The sequence below is a fragment of the Lynx canadensis genome, chromosome B4 (genome assembly GCF_007474595.2).
Source record: "Lynx canadensis isolate LIC74 chromosome B4, mLynCan4.pri.v2, whole genome shotgun sequence".
NCBI classification, from domain to species: Eukaryota; Metazoa; Chordata; class Mammalia; order Carnivora; family Felidae; genus Lynx; species Lynx canadensis.
In genome coordinates this window covers 111621783-111644105 of record NC_044309.1, presented here as the reverse complement: position 1 = coordinate 111644105, position 22323 = coordinate 111621783, and positions in this window count along the sequence as shown.

The following is a 22323-nucleotide window of genomic DNA, read 5'->3' as shown; positions in this document are numbered from 1 at the left end:
GGGCAGGATGAAAAATACATTAGCATCCATCCAAAATTTCCCCAAACTTTGATAAGGAGTCTGGAATACAAATGGTAGATGTCCATTGATTTTTAAAAGGAAAGTAGAAGTTCTCATTCACCAAATCAAATCTACCTCTTAGAAAGGGACGTAGAAAACAAGACTCTACAGGCAAAGGGTAGATCATACCCCTAAGTGCCCAGAGCAGTCTTACAGTTAACTCCTTATAAACTATGTTATCATCCTTACCAGAACATCTGAAGGGTACCAAGACCACTGGCAGGTCTCCTCCACCCAGGTAACCACCCAATCCTGACTTGACCTGGCACGATATTAAGAGTGGGTGGAGTGTGTCATGTACATGGCTGCCCTTAAAATGAGAGTCTGGCTTCCTAAGGCATACTTTAGACGCTGTGCCTGTGGAATTTCAAGTTCATTCCTAATCCCTACCATGTTTGTATAGACCCTATAATAAGGTCTCTGTCTTGATTTCGCAATTGAATTTGCTTCTTCTACCAGGATGGAAGTCTGTTGCAAACTCCAGATAGCAAGGACAAGCTCTGGCCTCTGACCTCCCTCTCAGAGGGCTAGATTCTGCAGGTGAATATCCCCATTTTGTTGGAAACCCTGATTCAAAAAATCACTGTGAAATCACAGTGCTGTCTATCCCTAACTACAAGTGCCTGTTCACTGTCTGGATACTCTAGTTATTTTCTACTGTTCAGCCCCAGGTCAGTCTCTTTATACAGCCCTATTTCTCTGCCAGTATCCCCAGGTATATTCTCACATATACTTGAGAGAGGGAAATTCCCTCTCCTTGTGACCTACCTGTGAGTACCAACATTTTAAACAGCCACCCTTCTCAGTCCATTACATTAACCTGATAACTTTGAAGAATAAGGCTCTTAAGAAGGTGCAACCAAGAATCCATTCCATTTCCTGGACAGTTTAAGATTTTTAGATACCACAGACCTTATACTGCTGACTAGTTTATGTTGACATACTTTAAAATAATATCTCCAACTAAACATGAGAAAAAAACATCAGAGGTCACCTGGTGGCTCAGTCGTTCAGCGTCTGACTTCAGTTCAGGTCATGATCTCACAGTTTGTGAGTTCAAGTCCCCGTTGGGTGAGTTCAAGCCCTGCTTCCAGTAAAAACAGGAGCCCTGGGTGAACCCCCTTCTCTCTCTCTCTGCCCTTTCCTTCTCTAAAAGAAAGAAGAAGAAGAAGAAGAAGAGGAGAAGAGGAGAGGAGGAGAGGAGGAGAGGGCGGAGGGGAGTCGGGAGTGGAGGGAGGGGGAGGAGGAGGAGGAGGAGACGGAAAAGAAAAGAAGAAAGAAGTAAGAGAAGAAGAGAAAAGAGAAAGAGAAAAGATAGAAAATTCCAGTTGAGGGACATTTTACAAAATACCTGACCAGTACTCTTCAAAATTATCAAGATCATTAAAAATAAGGAAAATCTTAGAAACTGCTCACAACCAAGAGGATCCTAGGAATCTTAGAAACTGCTCACAACCAAGAGGATCCTAGGGAGTCATGGCAACTAAATGTAATATGGTTCCTAGATGGGATGCTGGAACAGAAAAATGACATTACGGAAAACCGAGGAAATGTGAATAAAGGATGTACTTTAGTTAATAATAATTATCGATATTGGTTCATTAGGACACATATGGCTACTATAAAATGTTAATAGAACTAGACATAGGTTATATAGGAATACTCTGTGCTAGCTTTGCAATAATTCTGTAAATCTAAACCTGTTATGAAATTAAGTTTTTAAAAAATAAGCATCATAATGGTAATGGTCATTATTTGAAAAATGTATATTGCTTTATTCCAGAATTATGCTCCTTGCCATAACATTTCATATCTCCTTTCTTTTTTTTAATTACCTTCAACTCCCCTTTTTAAAAGATACATAAAGATCTTCCCCTTTTTTTTCCTGAGCATACTGATGAGGTTATTTAAGGTCAGGTTATCTATAAATATTAGGAATGGCTTCACTCAGAGTTGAAAGGACAAGCTTTCTTTGGGAGTTGAAAGAACACTTAAAATCATTTTTGGTTAATTATTTATTCCTGAATTTCTTATTCTTCCTTTTGTATATTGAATTTGCATGCGCAGAAGCAAATATCTTGAATGCTTATAAAGGTTTTCATTATGCTTCCATCTTATCTGTGGTCTTCAGAATGCATCTTTTCAATTGACCCATTTTCCATCATCTAAACCCTGATAGAGAGAAGAGAATGCCCTCCCTTCACATTAATGATGATGTGCACATGGCAGACTTAGGAAAAATAGAAGCTCCACCAATTAGCAGCTTTTTAAACCTTGAACAAGCTCTGCAGCTTAGCTTCCCTTCATCTGTACAACACAGGTAAGACTAGTAATTAAAATATGGTAGGATTAAATGAGATACTTCATTCAAGTTGCTCAGGGCTTACCACATAATAAGGTCTATAAATAGTAGCTATTGTTTTTAGGGCTGTGATCTCCCAAAGAACCCATGTGTGACAGAGAAGGCAAACCACCTATGGTGAAGCAGGAAACATGGCTGTGCCAAGGGCCAGGTCCTCCTAAGACTGGGACAGCAGAGTGAGAAGATAGAGAAAAGGCTCTATGTTTGTTAAGGGAATATGATAATGTGCAAAGTGAAGGAAGCAGATAGAAAGGTAAGCAGTCTGTGGCTTTTCCTATGCTTTATAATGGCTCTACAACGCATAGTGACTACTGCCAGGTCATTACCTCTTCATATGTGTGAAAAGGTCACCAAAGTTATGGTTTTGAATTTAAGAGATTTAATTATTGTTGAAGAAGACCCACATCCAGCTTCTGGGGAAACACAAAGAAGGGAGAAAGAAAATGTCATTATCTTACCCATACTTACCTCTGGAGACCACACGAAAAAAAAGTAGTACTGTATAATTATTCAGTAAATAGTATTTGTTGAATAAAATGTATATAGACACAAATTATATATGTATGTAAATTTTTTATTGAACATTGCATATGTGATAAGCATTTTATATACCTTGTTTACTGCTCACTATAAACCACTGAGATAGATTTGCATTACCTCATTTTAGATAAATATAACAAGAAATTCTAGAGCATGCCCACTCAACTAGGAAAAGTGATCAGATGCCAGGTCTCCAACTCCAGATAAATATTGGAATATTTATTCCTTTTGCAAGCACTAGAGCCATACTAGTTCACAACATGTAATCCCTGCCCTCAAGGAGCTGACAGTTCAGTGGGAAATACAGACAGGCTAAGTGCGGTGCAGGTCCAATGAGATCACACAGGCAGAGGTTTTAACCCAGAGACACTCAGTATTCATGGCTCACATCACCGAGCAAAGCATGTGTCCCACTTGGTTCAGATATGTGAGATCCTTAACAGCAGGGATAGTATCTTATCCTTGACTTCTGCTGCAGTCTAGGTAGTGGTTTAGCACATGAGAGTATGTGCACGGTACCTAAGCAGTTTCTTAATGCCATGTCAGGTATGCTGTGGCTTGGTTTTCTATCTGTTGTGGAGAGATGCTAATAATCACACTACCTCATAGGAAAGTATCTTTAGGAAGCTCTACTTGGAATAGTGCCTGTCATGTAAGTATCCAAATATGTGTTTGACTCTTTACTCTTCACAGCACTATGCCTTGCAACAGTAGGCACTCAGTTAATGTTTTTAAGTCACCGTAGAGATTGTGGAAACTTTTAATATATTTTAGACACTCTGTAAATAAATTCAGACCTAATGGGGTAAAAAGCCAATGTGGCATAAAGTGATTCAAATCAGCAAATATACATACATACATACATACATACATACATACATACGTACGTACATACATACATAAAATCTCTTTTCTACTAGGGCCAGCAGGTGGGTGTGGAAATTATACAACTTTCAAAGGTATATACATGGCAGGCTTTTATCATGATTAAGTCAACCAGTCTTCTTTTGATTTCTTTATCTATATTTCTATTCCTTCTGCTGCCTCTACCAATATAGTCTTAACCTTCTCCTCAGCTTGTGGAATTATCAAGAAAATTATCTGTCTATTGGATAGGGATGGAGTAGGTGGTAATGGTGGGTCTTCCCTGAGCCAGATCATTGCCTTGGATACATGCAAAAAGTTCCAGACCTGCTAATTGTCCCTTAACTTCTCCATGGAATGAATCCTTTTATACTTACTTTCCTAATATGTGCTACAATAGAAGGGATTAAGAGAAATGAAGCATAATATGGGAAATAGTATTAAGATAAGACCCATCTGAAATTAGTAGTTTCGTTAGAATAGCAAGTGACAGAAGATTCTTAGAAATTACCTATTTGCAGGGGCACCTGGGTGGCTCAGTTGATTAAGTGTCCAGCTCTTGGTTTTGGCTCAGGTCATGATCTCACAATTCATGGGTTTAAGCCCTGCATGAGGGCAGTGCAGAGCCTGCTTGGTATTATCTGTTTCCTCTCTTTCTCTACCCCTCCCTGCTCGCTCTATCTCTCTCAGAAATAAACAAACAAACAAACTTTTAAAAATTTTAAAAAAAGAAATTACTTATTTACAAGATTTCTTATAAGTTACCAGATTAATTACAAATTACTTAGAAGACTAATTCCTAAACCTCCTTATTCTAATACCTTCCCTGAGAAGAAACTAAAAACATGTTAACATCGTCACTGCGGTAACAATTCAGAATTTTTGAAAATGAACCTAGAGGTAATAACAATAGCAGAAATGAATAAATAATATTTTTAAAGAAAAAAAATGCTTTCCTTTTCTACCATGACCCAAACTGTAATTTCATGTCTGAGGCTCATAAAACTAATCATGATGAATTCATTTAGCATGATTATGGGGTGCAGAACAGCTCTTCAGATGGAATTTTGTTCTATCATAATTTTGTTCCAGAGCACTGTATCATTAAAGTGAAATATTAATGATATTTTTATTATAACTGTCAAGAAAATTATGGACAGGATTCCAAAAACATAAAAGCTTGGAATTGTTTTAGAAACCTACATTTTTTTCAAATGTACTGTTCAAAGACATTCAGCTTCTTAGGAAAATAATGTATAACAACTCTCATTTATCATAGGTATTTATTATTCCAAAATCACATAAATACTTGGCTGAACCAGAAAGCAGCAGTAAAATAATTTACATAAAAGATTAATTACAATAGACTATTTCCCTTTAGAACAATTCTAAGGGAACACGTTGTGTTGGTGTTCATTTAAGTTAGAATTTTCACTTCTTTAAAAAAAGGAATACTTTTTTCACAACTATATCTGCCCTGAGAAAAAAGATACTTTCAAATCACAGTTCTTTGGGGGATATTAAAGTAGTGTTTTTGGCTCCCAAAATGACTATGTGTAACCTAAACCACGAAAATGTGTCTTGTTTTAAATTCCCATGGACAAAATTAGTATGAGTCCTGAACCACTGTTTCCTGTGGAAAATACTAGCCCACTGCTGGGAATAAGTTTTCCCCTAAAAACTTGCTGTTATTATAGAACAGTTTTGACAACAGTACTGATAGTAGTAAAGGATTTGGGGGTTTCATTTGTTGATTATTATGCATCACTACAAAGTTCAGCAAACTCTTATCATCTTAGATTTTGAACAAAATTTATTCAAGAATGTATTTCAATAAGAATAGACTAAGGAAAGCTTGTGGCAAATATTTCTATCTTTCTCTTTGTATTTCTTTTGTCTTTCTTTCTAATAGTAAAATAGATTGATCCAGTAGGTAGATTCAGGAGTTATGCCTTCCTAAATGACGAAGCTTCTCTCTGGGAGAGAAAATAAATGTAGAACCTAGAAGGAAAACATATACCTGTCAATAAAGTCAAACTTTGTTAGTTTAAATAATCTTTATTTACCCTTTACTTTATCTGATAACACAAAAGTCCAGAATATAGTTGGGATCAGAAAGAGAAAAGTATCTTAGTTGGCACAAAATTATTTTATTTAATTTCACGTATTGCATTCAAAAGAGACCTTTTTAGGAGTTTGATCATAATATTCTTCACTCTGTTTTCAAACACAGATCAAATTGTCTTGGTTATCATCTCTAGGCTGTGGAGAATCCAAAAAGTGGTCGGTGACAGTCTTCCTGTTGCCCAGGAAAGTAGAAAAGACAAAAACTATTAACAAAAAAAAAAAAAAAAAAAAAGAGCAATGGAGGATCCAGTTATTGTGAACTTTCTTAGTTCATGGGAAATCAATTTTCTACTTAACTGTATAATATGGTATTCGAATATTGTCAAGAATTTTGCTCAGTATCTCAATTGAAGAATACATGAGGTGATAACCTGAGATGATTAAGTTTCTATATTACTTGATTCTATTGAAGGTAACACTTCAAGTCCTAGACTAAATAGTTTTAAAAACAACCTAGAAGGGGCATCTGGGAGGCTCAGTCAGTTAAGCGTCTGACTTCAGCTCAGGTCATGATCTTGCAGTTCGTGGGTTCAAGCCCCACAGCTGGCTCTATACTGACAGCATGGAGCCTGGAGCCTGCTTCGGGTTCTGTGTCCCTCTCTTTATCTACCCCTCCCCTGCTCACACTCTTGTCTCTTCTCTCTCTAAAAAATAAATAAACACAATAAATGAATGAATGAATGAATGAATGAATAAAATACATACATACATAAATAAAATTTTAAAAAGAATAAAAATATAACCTAGAAGCATTGTAGAGGGGTACAAAACAGACTCTGGAGAGAAACTGAAACTTGGAAAAATGGACCACGAGAAGTAAGTTGCCTGTTTTTATGGTATTTAGCACTTAAATACTGTTGGAAAACCTTGCAGCCTTTCTTGCCTGAAGGTTCAGAAGATACAGTATAGGGAAAAAAGAAATCTTGGAAAATGAGAAGGAAATCCCAGAAAAGAGAGCTTTAGAAAAGTGGTTTTAAATTTTGTTTATGAATTTACCCATTTATCTGACTGCCTGGTGAACTATTATTCATGCATAAGAAAGATTGAAAGCAGTCTAACTTAAGTTTTTGTTTTGTTTTGTTTTGTTTTTAGTGAACTGATAATTGAGTTTTCACCTACAAAATAAAGTTTGTAGTTTGGGACCTAACAGTTTAATTGCCCACTAAGACAAAAACCTGAGTACTCTTTGGATGAATATGTAACAAAATCCAAAGTCCCCAGAATATAAGAGTCACAATGTCTGTGATATAATCTAAAGTTATTTGACAACAGATGATATAGGAAAGTGTGACCCATTCTCAAAAAGAAAGATAACCCTGAGATGACCCAGATTTTGGAATTATCAGGCATGGTATTCTAAATAGCCTTACAACTATGTTCAATGAAGTAAAGGAAAATATGCTTGAAATGAAGAAATCCTTACAGAAAAAAAGAAAAAAAATACTTGAAGTGGAAATTCTAGAACTAAAAAACAATATCTGAAATAAAATATTAACTGGATCAAATTAATAACAGAATGAAGATGACAGAAGAGTTAGTGAAATGATATATTAATAGATAATGTTCAACCTGAAGAGTACAGAAAAATTTTAAAAAAGAAAATTAGAGAACCTCAGTGATTATGATATATTAACTGATCCAATACATGTGTAATCGGAGTCACGGAAGAAAAAGAATGTGACAGAACAACTATTTGAAGATTGAATCACTAAAATTTTTTTCCAAACTGGAGGAAAAACAGATTTACAGATAAGGAAATTAAACAAATCACAATCAGGAAAAATACAAAGAAAACTATGCCCCAAAATAAGATTATCAACCCACTGAAAACTAAAGACAAAGAGAACATCTTGAAAGTCATCAGAGGAAAATAATACCCTCCGTGTAGGCAAACAACTATTTGAAAAATTCCTGACTTTTTATAAAAAAGTGTAGAAGCCAGAAGAAAGTGAAATAAATATCTTTAAAGTGATAAATGGAAAAAAAATGGCAATCCAAAATTCTTTATCAAGTGATAATATTCTTTAAGAATGACAGTAAACAAAGACATTTTCATATGAAAGTAAACACACACATGATCAGACACACACAAACTGTGACCAACCAACTTGTGTTATAGAAAATGTGAAAAATGTCATGCTGAAAGAAAATGATGGAAATTTGGATCAGCAGGAAGGAAATAAAAACATCAGAAGTGCTAAATGTCTTCAAAATAGAAAAGAATATTTTTCTTTTAATTTCTTTAGCGTACATAGAGCTATTTAAAGAAAAGGCATAAAATTATTTTGTGTATTTGTAATGCATGCAAGACAACTATAACATAAACAAGGGAAGGAGAAAATGGACCCTGCATGTTTTCTACATTTCTTCTTGAAGTGTTACAATATTAATTCTAAGTGGATATGTTGCAACCCTTAGAGCAACCACTAAAGCAAATAATACAAATAGTTGTAGCTAAACAAAACAATAGATATATTAAAATGTAACTCCTTAAAAAATAACAAATAATCCAAAAGAAAGCAGCAGAAGTACAGATGGACTTAAAACAGACCTAAATCGAATTATATCAGTAATTGCATTAAATTTATTATGGAATAAACACCCTAAATTTTCAAAATAAAATTTTGAGAAAACAAAGAGGACATGAAACAAAATTATATGTTTTTTAAATACCCCAAATAAAAATAGAACAAATATATTAATTTTGCCACTTAAAGTAGCCCTTTATATCTCTGAGAAAATGACAATATAAAATAATTCATTTTCCTTTGTTGTTGAATAAATAATTCTATTCTTTATTATATGGAGAATCTTTTCAAGGAAATCTCTCTTATTTTCTTATTTTGCCTTCATTGAAGTATTTTCTTTTTTTAATGTTTATTTTGTTTATTTTAAGAGAAACAGAGAGCAGGGGAGGGGCAGAGAGAGAGAGGGAGAGAGAGAGAATCCCAAGCAGGCTCCATTCTGTCAGCTAGGAGCCTGACACAGGGCTCTATCTCATGAACTGTGAGATCATGACCTAAACTGAAATTAATTGACTGAGCCACTGAGGCACCCCTCATTGAAACATTTTCTTAAATAGATTTTATTCCAAAATTACTTTCAGTGCAAAATGGCATGTATAATGTGATCTGTTGTCCTATAATACGTATATTAGAACATTTTCTGAATATCTTTATATGTCTGTAGCATCTGTAGTGGTGTCCCTTTTTTATAACTGAGGATGGTTATTTGTGCCTATTAGTTTTTTTCTTTTTAAGCCTTGCTTGGGTTTTAGCAATCTTATTAATCTTCTTTTAAAAAAAGAGCTTTTTTGTGCTCTTTAATGTACACTTGCTTTTTATTTCATCAATTTATACTTTTATCTTCATTATTTTCTCTTTTTTTTATGTTTATTTATTTATTTTGAGAGAGACAGAGAGCATGAGCAGGGAAGGAGCAGAGAGGGAGAGAGAGAGGAAGAGGGAGAGACAGAGAGACAGAGAGACACAGAGAGAGAGAGAGAGAGAGAGAGAGAATGAATCCCAGCCAGGCTCTTCCTGCAAGCACAGAGCCTGACATGGGGCTCAATCCCAAGAACCATGAGATCATGACCTAAGCCAAAACCAAGAGACAGATGTTTAATTGGCTAAGCCACCCAGGCACCCTATCTTCATTACTTTCTTTCTTCTGTTGTTTTTTTTTGTTTGTTTATTAGTTTTGTCTTTAGTTTTAATTTTTGTGAGAAGTGCAATTATTTTTCTGTTTTTTTCCTGACTTTGATCCATCCTCATGGATGCTTAGATAATTTATTTTGGTCTGTAAGTTTTCCTCTAAGCTATATCCTGCATGTCCTGATGTCATATTTTTATTTCGTTCAGCTCAAAATATTTCACTGTGATTTTTTTCTCTGCCCAAGGGGTTATTTAAAAGTGCACTGCTTGATTTTCAAATCTTCCTCTGTTGCTTGAGTACATACTTTGTTTTATTTTAGGACTTCAGAAATTGTTGAAATTTACATTTTATTGCTCAGCCTTTTTTATATGAAATTCAACAAAGTCAAAAGTTAAATACTATTTTAGAAACTGTGCCATAATATACAGATCTTAGAATAGTTTAAGTTTTTTTTTCATTTATTTATTTTTGAGAGAGAGAGCACAAGTGGGGAGGGTCAGAGACAGAAGGAGACAGAATCCAAAGCAGGCTCCAGGCTCTGAGCTGTCAGCACAGAGCCCTACATGAGGCTCGAACTCACCAACTGTGAGATCTTGACCTGAACCGAAGTCGGACGGTTAACCAACTGAGCCACCAGGCTCCCCAAGATCTTAGAATAGTTTAAAGCTGATCAACTCCCTGTACATTTACGATATTCTTTTCATTATTTTAGTTTTCTTTTCTACCCTACAAACTAGATTTTATTCATGTTTTATATAGCAATGTGTGTTAAGGTTACATATATATTAGCCATTTTATTTGCTCATCATTTATTCTTGCATTTGTGGCTGTCATGCTGGGCACTTATTTTCTTTCTTAATTTATATTCTATAAAATTCCTTTAGCTCAAGTAATTGGTAGTGAACCCTCTCTGTTTTATTAATCTGAAGATATTAATAATATCTGCACTGCTTTGGAGCAAACATTTCTTACACAGAACTGAAGAGGTACTAACCATAAACGATAAAATCAATAAATGTGATATCAGTAGAATTAGAAACTATATCCACAGTTGATCAAAAGACACCACTGAATAAAAACACAGACAACAGAATGCGTGAGAAGACTTTGCAAAGGGCTTTCCTACTAGTGAAACCCAAACTAAAATGATTACTTTTAAGAGTGAGGAAGAATAAAAGTAAGTAATCAGAGTAGAAAGAAGGCTTCTCTTAATATACCTCGCTGTGTAATTATACTTGGGAATTGTAAAAAATATTGACATATTCCAAAACAAATATAAATAATAAAAAAAAACCCAAAAACTGAAAACAAATGGAAATAAATGAGCTTAACCATCTATGAAGTTGATGTCATAACCATACAGAGAGAATTATTTTGTATGTCTTGGGAACACAGTATCTTGACTGTAGATCCTTGAGAGACTAGATTCTGGGAACAAATAGAGCTATAAAGAAATGTTAAACTTCACTAGTTTTGAAGAATTTTATATGTAGTAGGATAAAGTTAATAAATAATTATGCTAATGTTAAGAATGTTAAGAACAAAGATTTATAAAATATTTTAAACAATCTAAGTGTCCGTCAGTAGATGGACAATTTACTTATAATTAGTAATAATAATAAAATACAAGTGACTTAGTATTAGTTCATTATAATTACACATAAAATATAGAGGAATCTTAGAAACATCATATTGAATGAATAAAAATCTCAAGACTCAAAAGATGTATACAATAAAATGCCATTTTTATAAAAGTTGAAAACAAAAACAAAACCATTGAGTCACGTTCTGAGATGGCCTCCAGTGATCTTCAGTTCCTGGTATTCATGCTCCTATAATCCTGTTCCCTGGGTGGGGGTTGAAATTACTGACCTGCATCTAGTAAGTACAATGTAGCTGAGGTGATAGGATTTCAGTCCTCAGATTAAGTTACCTAAGGCCTGTGGCTTCTGTCTTGTGTGCTCTCATTTTCTCAATGCTTGCTATTATGGGTTGAATTGTGTACCCTGCAAAAAATTGAAATCCTAACCCCCAGGATTTTAGAATGTGACCTTATTTGGAAACAGGATCATTGTAGATGTAACTAGTTAAGAGAAAATCACATTGGAGTAGGGTGGGCCCTTCATCCAAAAGATGGTCATGTGAAGACAGAGACCCACAGGGAGAAGCCGTGTGATGATGAGGGCAGAGACTTGGAGTGATTCGTCTATAAGCCAAGGAACCTCAGAGATTGCCAGCAACCACCAGAAGCCAGGAAAAAAGGAAGAAAAGGTTTTAAATAAACCATGGCCCTGCCAACAACTGTTCTGGATGTCTAGCTTCCAATACCATGAGATAATAAATTTCTGTTGTTTTAAGCTACCCAGTTTGTAGTATTTTGTTATGGCAGCCCTGGGAAACAAATACACTTGCTCTGATTCCTGACCCACAGATATAGAGATAATAGAGGGTTGCTATTTTACATTTTTTAAAGTTTATTTATTTATTTTGAGAGAACGAGCAGGGGAAGGGCAGACAGAGAGGGAGAGACAGAATCCTAAGTAGGCTCCATGCTGTCAGTGCAGGAACTGTGAGATTATGACCTGAGCAGAGCTCAAAAGTCAGACGTTTAATCAACTGAGCCACCCAGGGGCCCCGAGGGTTGTTACTTTAAGCTGTTTAGTTTTAGGGTAACTTATGCAGCAATAGATAACTAATACAGATGTTGCTTTGGACTAATATAAATAGTGACAGTTCTGAGAAGATGAGACTTGGAAATGGGTGGGACCTGGCCAGTTCTGGGAGACAAGTTTTAGAAAAAGACATAAAACATCACATTTCAGGCATTGTCTGCCCTATATGTTGCTAGTGAGATAGGAAATATGTCAAACGCTTTTTTGGCCCCTGGATCCCTTCCTCTATATTCACAATCCTGAAAGAAAGCTTCCAGTCGGGCAAGGTTTAATCCTTTTCACATCATTGGTGTTATCAGGGAATTAGAGAAAAATCTTGGCCTTTGGATTTCCAAGGGGATGGAGAGGGTTGTGTCTAGATTTACCATTCCCCAAAAGCTATTCAGATTGAGGATGAGGTAGTTATCCCCAAAGAAACTGAAGTATATTGGGACGGGGCAAAAGATTCCAGGGACCCGCCATTCAACACAGAAACGTCCTCTAAAAGAAAGTGTTTGAAGAAATAACAAAAATGGATTTAATCATTATAGATCAAGAAATCAAAACTGTCAAAATAAAACAAGGGGGTAGCTCTCCTTGAACTGACAATCTACATCAGATGGGCCTACTTTGAATTCTTCCTTAAATTCCTTTCACAGGAATTCTAGGTGTGGCGTTCAGCAATTCAGGTCTAAAGAAGAGGGGCAGGGACAGCAAAGGTGCAATTTACCTCAAACCCCCCTTTGCGCTCTTTTTTTTTTTTTTTTTTAAAGAAAAACGGTCTTAAAGTGTTTTGCTTTGGCTACTAGAAAATTTTATTGCCCCCTTTTAGTCAGGCATATATACACACAGAGGCAGAACTGATTGCACATACAGCTCTAAGCCAGAAAGGAATCAGACTGGTAACACATCACTCCCATCTTAATAAACAGCGCACCCAAGCACATTATAAATCCTTTGTTTTCATTGTATTTTGCAGAGAAGAGATAGCACGCATCAGGATTGTACTCACCTCATTACAGGAAAGTGAATCTTTTCCTGTCTTTAATAATTACCACTTTAAAGTTTGGAAGTCCCCCCCCCCCAAGTTTGTGTGTGTGTACATGCACCTGTATGCTTTTTGTAAGAATTAAAGAGCCAAGTAATTTAGGCCACTAAATAAATAGAGACAGAAGGAGTGGAGCATTGTTAAGCCATTGTCATAAAACTTACTACCAGTTACTTCTCTGAAGTTAAATCATGTTAATCTACCCCAAGCCACGTGTGCTTATAAATTCCTGAGGCATCACAGAAAATGGCATTCTCCTGAAGCTCCACACACCCCACGCTGGTATGTCACAGAGGCAGCTGCTGGCTTGCAGTCCCATTGGTGCCTGATGCTAATATCCTAAACCAGTCTTTCAAGGCTTCTTTGCTTGCCTGTCAGCCGCCCACCTCGGGGAACGGGCAGCTCGTCCAGCACCCTGGCAGCACAAGAGGATTTGTCAGTGCAGCCAGTGCCACATTCCAGCCTTCTCTGCTGCAGGCCGTGCACACACATTGTTCTTTCTGAGCACTTTGCTCCTGGTCTTCGATCCCCTAAAGACCACCGCGGTTTATCCGATCATTACCAAAGTACTCAGGGAATGAACACAGCCTTCTGGAAATGCAGATATCTGGCAGAATTCATACATCCCAGAGACCTGCTTATTGAAGTGATGTGAGACAAAAACCCAAAGCCTGAGTATTTAGTTGAAAAGGAGTATTAGTCCTGACCCTTTATTCATTGGGACTCTCATTTTTTTTTCTGCACTACTAGAATATAAATGTTAAAGAATAGTAAAGTGTTTACTGCCTTCTATATTTTAGGGGTTTATCATCTGTGCGATGTTTCAAGAAGAAAGTCCAAAAACCCTCTGGAGCAATCCAAAGGAGAAAATGCGTGGGAAGAATTTGTTCAAGGAGCATGCTTACTTCAGGGGGAAAAACTCACTTAAATCTTTCAGACCTTTAGAAATTGGGTTGATAACTACTCAGCTGAACACAGAACCTATTGTTCAGGGTCTTTGAAGCAGAGGGAGTAATACCCATTGTTTTTTTTTTTTTTTTTTCTTGTCTCAAAGGTAGGTTTCTTTAAAATCAACATACCCCAAACAAACAAATATTTCTTTCATGTTCCCCCAAACCTGTTGGTCCTATTAACTTACTATCTCAGTGATAGAATCCTCATTGCTTCAGTCATCCAAACTGGGAAATCTCGTCAGCAAAAAAAAAAAAAAAAAAAGAAAGAAAAAAAAAGTATTCTCCATCTCCCTATCACAATGGTCACCAAGTTTTGTCAACTCTGTCTTTAAATTCTTCCCGCTCTCTCCATCTGTCACTGTCAGGGCTCTAATTCAGTCCCTTCTCATGTTTCCTGGATTGCAATAACACCCTCACCGCAAAAAGGGATCACCTTGCCTCCAGTCTCTGCTCTCTGTAATAATTCATCCGCCACACTGCTTTCAGTTAATTTTCCTGTAACACAGAAGCAAACCTGTCACTCTCAGCTTGATATTCTTACTATGGCATTCACACCTCTTCATTCTTCAGCCCCAGGCTACCTCCCCAGTAACTTGCCCTGCTCTTCTACTCACCAGCCACATTCCCTAGGACTGCTCTATCCATTCTCTCTTGAATGTGCTGCAGGATCTGAAGCCTCTCTGGGGCTCTCCGTCGTATCAGGAAAGGTCCCATCAAGAAAGAGAAATTTGAACAGGGGAAGTTTAATATGAAGAATTATTAACTATAACAGGGAATTGGAATGATAAAGGATTGGCTAGAGAGAAGTAAAGTGAATTCAAATGAATATAAGAATAGCAGCGTAAAGAGCAGCCATCCCCTCCAGGACTGAGACCCTGCAAGTGACACCCACCACCTCCCAAGGCGGAGATCTAGACCTCATAAGAGAGGACATGGCCATGGCTCACTGACAGCAGAGAAGATGCCACACTTCCATGCTGAACAATTGGTTGGAAATTCACTCTCTAGAACTTACTAAGAAAACTATTCATGGGGAGGTGTCTCATCAGAGGCACTTTGCTCTGAAATGGTCTCAGGGGGTTGCCGAGGGCAGCCGATGGCCACTGAGTGCTGCTGGCTGTTGTGCACTGCAGGAGCCAAAAGCTGGAAAAGTCAAGAGCACCTGATCAGCAAGCACCCTGGAACTAGGAAGCAAAATGCTTTTCTTCTTGCAGTGTCTCTTCAGCACCCACAACTGACAAAGCTCACCATCCTTCCAGCTGGCAAAGAAAAGTTATGAAACAGCCCATCTCCATTGTTGTAGGCAATGAAGAGTGACTTTGGACCCATGAGGCATAACCTGATAAATGGCACATGCCCACACCTTTTTCTCAGCATGAAAAGCCACCTAAAGTCTTTTCCCACCACACATCCTGATCCCAAGCAAAACTAAACAATTCTTGGAACGTTGTCCATATTTTATAAAAATATCTTTTTGTATAGTAATTCACTGTTACGACTCTCATGCCATTTGTTTCTTTCTGTGATATCTTCTAGGAAAGGAGCCATGAATTATGCATGTTGGTGTCACAGCCCCTAAAACAAGACCTAAAATCAGGGCAAGTACTCAATTTCAGAGTGCAAAAGAAAGCAGAGAAACTAGAAATTGCCAGAGAATGAAAATGCTTTTGGTTGCTGTTACATCTTTTGAGTTGGTTGAGCCCATAGACCTTATATACATTTGTCTCTTGTCAGTTGCAGTCTGCAGACATCAAGTAACTTATCAAGCATTATATAACTAGTCATTGGCAAAGCAAAGACTACAACCCAGTTGACATGTATGACCTCAATTCCAGTGCTTTTTCCATCTTTTAATACTGATTTCTGCTAGGAAATGTAAGTCACACATTATTTTGCATTCAAGTTTTATTTTTCCATAACTGGTAGTGTAAGTCACCAGATTTCTATCAATAACTAATTCATCTTGGTATTCAAAAATGGGATGAGTGGAATAGGAAAACATGTAGATCATGTCTCTGCATATCCTGTGCTCTCTTCTTCTACAGATTGTCTCGTCAGCTTTTCCTCTATTTGTAATTTCCTTCCTCACTTTTTCATCTGTCTTCATTAAAGCCCTCTAGGGTTGGAATAACAGAAACACATGAACTCTAGCTTATTCAAGGAAATAACATGGAGACTCTCTAGGCACTAGAAATGGAGTCTGGAAAATCATAAAAACCATGCAGTCAGTCCCTTCTCTTTTCTTTTTTTTCTTTTTCTTTCAAGCTTTCCTCTTACATATTCTTCCCTCTTCTTTTTACACCTAGACCAGCCTTCCGTGCCTCTCTATGAACATAGGAAAATAGTAGTATAGTCATCTTCAACTCTAGGTTAACATGTCCTAACAGGTCCAGTATCTGCCACTAGCCATCAGGAAGTTTGAAGTCTCAATTACACATCTCAGGAAGAGAGATTGACTATCTTAGATCAGGGTATCAATTCAAATCTAATCAACTATGGTGGATGGACTAAAGCCTATTTTGTTTTGCTTTGTTTTGTTTTGTTTTCCCCTAATAAGTATCTCACCTAACAGAATAGAGAGGAAAGCGGTTTAACAAGGAGGCTCTAACTGAAGGCAGACACTTCAATGCTCGCTGCATTCTACTACTTGTATAGCTTTCAGGCCCAGTTTAAACGTTCCCCCATTGGCCAATCTTGCCTGGGTCTATAAAGCAAAATTAGTTACTCCTTCTGGATATTGTGCCTCTGTCATACAACTCACTTCATTCTGTCAGTTATTATACATCTTTGTTTACATACTTCTCTTTTCCAACCATGTGATTCATCTTTCTGTCCCCCATAACACTTAGGACAATACCATTAGATCGTTGTGTGGCATAGTATACATGGCACACTAAAGGACTTAATAAGGAAAATCATCTTTCTTCCTTTGTCTTAATTTTCTTGGGTCTGTGAACATCTGTGATGCACTCATTCATTACTTCAATTGTTTTTAGTACATACCACGTTCTAGGCACTGTAATATAATATACATAGTGATGAACAAAACAGACTGCCATTATAAAGCTATCTACTGTAGAATTTAAGTAGTCAAGCAAGTAAACAAAGAGTGCTAAATTATGATCAATGCTATCAAGAAAGTATAGGGTACCAGGCGACTGGGTGGCTCAGCTGGTTAAGTGTCTGACTCTTGGTTTCAGCTCAGGTCATGATCTCACAGTTTTGTGAATTTGAGCCCCATGTCGGGCTCTGTGCTGACAGCATGGAGCCTGCTTGGGATTCTCTCTCTCTGTCTCTCTCTCTCTCTCTCTCTCTGCCTCTTTCTGTACCCCTCGTGCTGTCTCTGTCTCTCTCAATATAAATAAATAAACTTAAAAAATATATACATAAGGTACTATATCAGTATAATGGGGGGGGGGGCTAATTTAGATTGGATGGTCAGAAGAGTCCTCCTTGAATAAGTGATCTCTCTGTGGTGTAAGAGATGACTAGAAATCTGCCAGGTGAATAGTGGTGGGGGACAGGTAGAGGAAAACAGGGAAATTTTGCCATTAAAAAGGACAATGTGTGAGACTCAAGGGGGGAAGGATTTGGTATGTCCTAAGAGTGACAAAACTCAGCATGCCTACAGAGTGGTCAGTAATAAGAAAGAGAGCAAAGTTCAGCTGCCGAAGTATGCCAAAATGCTGTTTTTGTTTTGTTTTTTCTTTTTTTTAGAAGTACGTCAAATTCTGCTTCTGCAGGACAGGGCTTGGTCTTTGATCTTGAGAGAAATGAGTGCCACTGGAGTGTTTTAAAAGAGGCATTGTCATGGTTCAAATTTTAATTCTTGAGAGAGCACTCTAATTCATATTGGAAAATTAGGGCACCATGGGTGCCTAAGTCAGTTAAGCCTCTGACTCTTGATTTCGGCTCAGGTCATGACCTCAGGTTGTGGGATCTAGCCTTGCACTGACGCAGCACTGGACCTGAAGCCTGCTTAAGATTTCTGTCTCTCCTCTCCCTCTGCCTCTCTCTCTCTCTCAAAACACAAAATTAACTAACGAATTAATTGAAAATAAATCAATAGATTCATATTAGAAAGTGGATTGGAAAGGAGAGACTGCACAAACAGAAGCAGGATATAAGGAGTTCTATGGAGTGGTGGCGTGTACTTTTAGACTCTGTGAAGAGATCCTTTCTCTACTCACACTGCTCAAGTCCACATCAGGACAATGACTCAGCAACTTCTTTTCTACTTCCCCTTAGGCTAACCCATGGATTACTCCTGACATTCCTGTCCCTCCCATCTTCTAAGCCAGTCCTGCATCCTCTTAAATGACAAATCCTGTATTTCTCATTGGCTTTGGAATTTCAGTCAACCTCGATGTAGTCAAAAACTTTGTTACTGATTCACATACTTTTATGAATGGTGACTGATCTCAAGCATGACTGGTCATTGGAATCATTTCAGACATTTATTCAAAATACTGGTTTCTTAGCTCTATTTCCAGAAATTCCCAATCAGCAGGGCCCTGAATGAAACTGATGATCATCCATGTTTGAGAACCTTGTTAGCAGGACTATTAGCAATTCCTATCATGATAATTTGTTTTTAAACCTTTTCTAACATCTCTTCAGTTTTCAGAGGCCATGTAAAAGGCACAGTACAGACTCAGCTTTAGAAATAACAACCTAAGGGTGCCTGGCTGGCTCATTCAGTAGAACATTCAACTCTTGATCTCAGGGTCATGAGTTCAAGCTCCAAGTAAGCATGGAGCCTACTTAAAAAAAAAAAAAAAAAAAAAAAAAAAAAAATCTAGTAGGAATCACAATCCAATCATTTGTCATGATTTGTCCAAGGCTAGCAATGTCCTTTCCCACAGTGATGATTACTCATCAGTTATATACCTGCCCTCAAGGAAAAAGATGTTTTTCTTATAAAATTACATTGTGAATTTTTCTAGATCCTGCAGCCACATATTATTAACAATTTGATGCCAACTGCACATAATCCTAGTAGTAGCAATAAGCATTTTGATGCTGTATCATATTAGGAAAACTGCCTGATTTCTTATTATCACTTACAAGGTTAACATATCAGGTCATGTGAGGCAAATGAAGGCTTGTGAGCTTATGTGATATGCCTACAGGCAAAAAACAAGAGCAAATTCAAAAACTCTGAGCTCCTAAATTTCCAGTCTTCTGTTTCTCGCCCAGAGCCATATTACCTCCCACACTGCACATGTTGTAAACTTTATGTAGCCCATCTGTTAGAAGTTGTTTTCCAATTTTCAGGGGCTTGGCACTTCTGGACTGAGTACCAGAACTAAATGTGACACAGATTTTTACCTTTTTAATAATTTAGATTACAAGGGCACTGGTGTTGAAAAGGGTCTGGGGAGCAGAGGAAATAAGCCTTAAATACAGAAGCAGTACAGCAACGGTTCAACATCATGGCTTGGGCAACATGTACTTAACACCGCCATGATGGCAGTACGATGCTGAGGATTTATTGAGTTTCAGGTTCGATTGTGGGCTGAATGTGGGCACAGCTTGGCATTTGAAATTAGGCAGATTCAGACCATGATGTTTTCTCACAGTTAATGCAGAGACCGTAGATAATAATTATGTTGCTGAGCCTACAGAGAATCTTTACGACTGATCCTCTATTAAACTGGCAAAACAAGAGGATAATGTCTCCAGCACTAACAAGTTGGCAGGGAAGTAGCTGGCAACTCCTCCCACTAATGTTCCATCTGTGCGAACCTTCAGTATGATCCAGGAGATTGTTTCCCCACACAGGTTGTGCCTGCAGTATAATCAAGAGAGAGCAAGACCGAGCAGATATATCTTTATTGTTTCTGAAAGTCACTGCCGTTGGAGGGTGAGCAGTGCCTGGGATTGAGCACAAATGCTGTTATGTCATTCTAAGGAGAAGTACCCATGCAGTGATGTCGACAGGAAAATAACTATTTCTAAGAGCTGACTTGTTGTCCAAGTGACATAAAAGTCACAGAACAAGAAGAACAGTTTCTACCAGGATTCATTTAGAAAAGCCTTTTGTTTCTTTCTTGGAAGCTGGGGAAAACTTCTTTTGTTTAAAAATATCTTTCCTGTTGATTGCTAACACGGTCCATGATACTTTCCCAGCCTTGACTCTCCTCCAGCATCCTGGGTCCACTGGCTCAGATTTTGCTCTACAAGCACGAGGGGGAAGGAAGAAAAGCTCGTGAATGCAAAGAGAACGCACAAACCAGCTGAGGCAAATCCTTAATTAAATCCCTGAAATGATGTCTATCGTTGTGCACTTCCAGTGCCACCCAAGAAGTATTCTCTGGATGTTCCAGGCAGAAGTAACGTCTGCTCCCTCTGAACTCTTAACATTTGATAATTAAAATGTGCTGCCTTGGTTTGGAAATGCTGTACTTCAAGGCTTATTTTTCCTTTCATATGATCCACAGTGCCTAGCATAGGGCCTAATGTAACATACTTTGTACCACGACTAAATAAATGTATTCTAAGCCATCCCCATTGAAGGCCATAGACAGAGAAGCACCGTGAGGTTATTCACCAAGGAAGCATATTACCAGTGCCTCACCTTATCCTTAGTGATAGTCACACTATAGAATAACAGGTGATAATAGCTAATACTTTGATGCTTTTGGGTACCAGGCTGGTTCAAGGCACTTTATGTATGTAACCCATTTAATTTTCACAATAGGAAGTAGCTACTGTTATTATTTCCATTTTACAGTTGAGAAGACTAAGGCCCAAAAGAGTTTAGCTTCTTTAAGATTCTACAAGTAGTAAGTGGGTACGTTGTGATATGAACTTGAGTGATCTGACCCAAAGCCCAAGTTCTTAAGCCCTACACATACTGCCTCTGGATCGGAGCCCTAAATGTCGACAAGGGATACAAATCCTATTATAGAAAGTCTTCAGTATCTTTAAGAACTTGCGTATGATGGAAATATAGAGATGGCAAAGGTTTTAATTATCTGTGTTCTCATGTGTTCTCCTTCATGGCATTCACGGTGAACACATATTAGGGCTTTAAAGAAACCCAGGCGGTTACTTCCTTCTATCTTCTCTTCATTAATTCATACACTTACTCCTACTCTACATTTGTTCACACCCTTCCTCCTTCTCCAAACAAGGCAGAAACAGAGACATATGAAATATTAATGCTGCAAGAGACATTAGCAAAGATCTACACAATTCTTCCCTGTGTGGAAGGGTCTGTCATTACCTGATTCACCCAGCAACATGGTCCAACATTCATCCAAACATGGTCTCTGTAGAGTGTTTCCTTACCTGTGGGCAGCTTAGGTGCCTCTCAGTCCTTTGTTTATAATTACATCGTAGTGATTATCATTTTATAAGAATTTTATTTATTTGCATTTAGATCTCCCCTCCTAGGCAGCAAATTTCTTGAGAACAAAAACCAGGTCTTAATTAGTTGATATTCCTAATCTTGTGTATTATAGCGGACACTTAAAGTGGTGTTCTGAATGAATTAATGAATCCAATGCAAAGCCCTCATTTTATAGCAGAGGAAACTGCAGTGGAGGTGGAAATGTAAAGTGACTGCTCATGATCACACACCTAGTGATTGGAAAAGCTGACCTCAAGTCGGCTGCACTTTCCATTAGGGATGCCAAGTTGTCCTCCCTAGCCTAAATCAAACCTGACCTCCTTAATACCTTAATGCCTTTGCATCTTATAATGCTTATAATCTGTAACACTCATTTAACTCTTATGTTAATATTATATATTCTAACATAGGTTTGCATGTGTGTATTTTACTTCTGCCTAGATTAGAACTATTTCATTTTACTTTTTTTTTTTTTTTTTTTTTTTTTTTTTTTTTTTAGAGAGAGAGAGAGAGAGGAATAGGGGCAGAAGGAAAGAGAGAGAATCTTAAGCAGTCTCCACACTCAGCATGGAATCCCACATAGGACTCAATCCCTCATCTCTGGGATCATGACCTGAGCCACAATCAGGAGTAGGATGCTCAACTGACTGAGCTACCCAGGTGCCCCATAGATTATCATTATTTTAAAGTTAGGAATGCACCTATTT